A 1,641-nucleotide genomic window follows, 5' to 3' on the forward strand; every position below is an offset into this window, starting at 1 on the left:
CAGGTTCACAGGAGGCGTCCCTTATGAAATGAGGATTACTGTATGTAACTTGTCGTTAACTGTGGCCCTCTCCCCTCCTCAGATGGGCATGATGTGTCTGAAACTCTAACACTGAACATGACATACACACACGCCTCTGGACACCACCAGACACTATCAGATCTATTTTCATACAGAAACTAATCTTTCGATAATGAACATTTTCACCTCAAATATGTGCTACAACACACACTTTGTCACACTGTACAGCTCCTTCATAAAGCATGTACATACTATTATATATATTATGTTCTTTACCGCAAGCAAGCTGCTTCTCAGGCCACTAAAAACTCAGCGAAGGAATAATCTCCAGCTCTCCACAACCGACATGGAGACTAATGCTGGCTCACTGAGCAGTTGCCAGTGGTGACGGTGGTTTGTGGCATCATGTGAATCAAGGAATCTGTTTATGCAGTGGAAATGTAAAGGAGCTTTCAGTGAGAGGCTGGATCAGGGGCTTTTTCTTCCGTCATGCACAAAAAAAAAAAAACGCTTGAATTGAAAACGCAGGTGTTGCAGCAGCCTGTCTTAGTGCTGCTTTTCTCTTAATGGTGCTGTTGAATTTATTGTATTTTCAACTCACAAACATCACATCCATTATCTTTCAGCATCTGAGTGCAAGCCATGTAGTCAGTCCTGTGGCTCTCCCAGTGCCCAGCTCAGCGCCCAGCCTCCTGCTCCCACAGGGCAAGGATCTTCCTCCTCTTTATCACCTGCCTCTATCACCGAGGATGTCTTCTTTGATGACACAGCAACAAATGACGACCAGGTGAAGCTGTGGGATCATCTTTATTATCTAATTTTCCTCCCATGTCCAGATAGGTGGAATAGCTTGAAAACTATGGGATTGATTGCCATTAAATTTACAGCAATTATTCAAAGTTCCCCTGTGAATAAATTGACCTTTGCCCTTTTGCCACCATGACGTTGACCCTTTTGAATTTTATTGAAAACCTTGACAACTACAAGGTGTTGCCACGACAGTCAGTAAAGTCATTTAAGACACAAAAATGATGTGTAATAACTTTGATCCCCTGATTTTCCAAATAGCGCCAACATCAGGTCTTTCTGTTTAGCGGTAATTATCAAACAGCATATCGTAGTAAGCATAATGCCTGCTTATTGTCATTATATTAGTATTACAAGTGCTGGATCATTTGAATTTCCAATTGTGTCTATCTTGTTTGTCTCTCTCCTCTCTCTTCTCCATATCTATCATCCATTTTCCATGGCTCCCTTTGTCTGACTTGCAGGATGCGTGTTCAGTAGTCAGTGACTACGACTGCCCCGGTGTGGAGGTGGGCAGCAGCGAGGAGGACCTGCTGGGCTTCAGCTCCTCGCTCAAAGCCTCTGAATACTTTAAAGACTTGGAGGGAGGGATACTGGCTTCACAGTCTACTGCGTCCACAGTAACCACAGTCCCAGAGAGCGAAACCCTGACAGCTGACCAACAGGTGTCTCTAAACACAGACATCGCTGCCATCAACCATCCTCTAAGGACTTCTCTGACTTTACTCCCCCCGCAGGTCATTGCACCATCACCACCCTACTTTAAACAGCCTGCAGAGGAACCTCTTCACAGCTTTGTGGTCACTCAGCTTA

Source organism: Trachurus trachurus, assembly GCF_905171665.1.
Source record: "Trachurus trachurus genome assembly, chromosome: 4".
NCBI classification, from domain to species: Eukaryota; Metazoa; Chordata; class Actinopteri; order Carangiformes; family Carangidae; genus Trachurus; species Trachurus trachurus.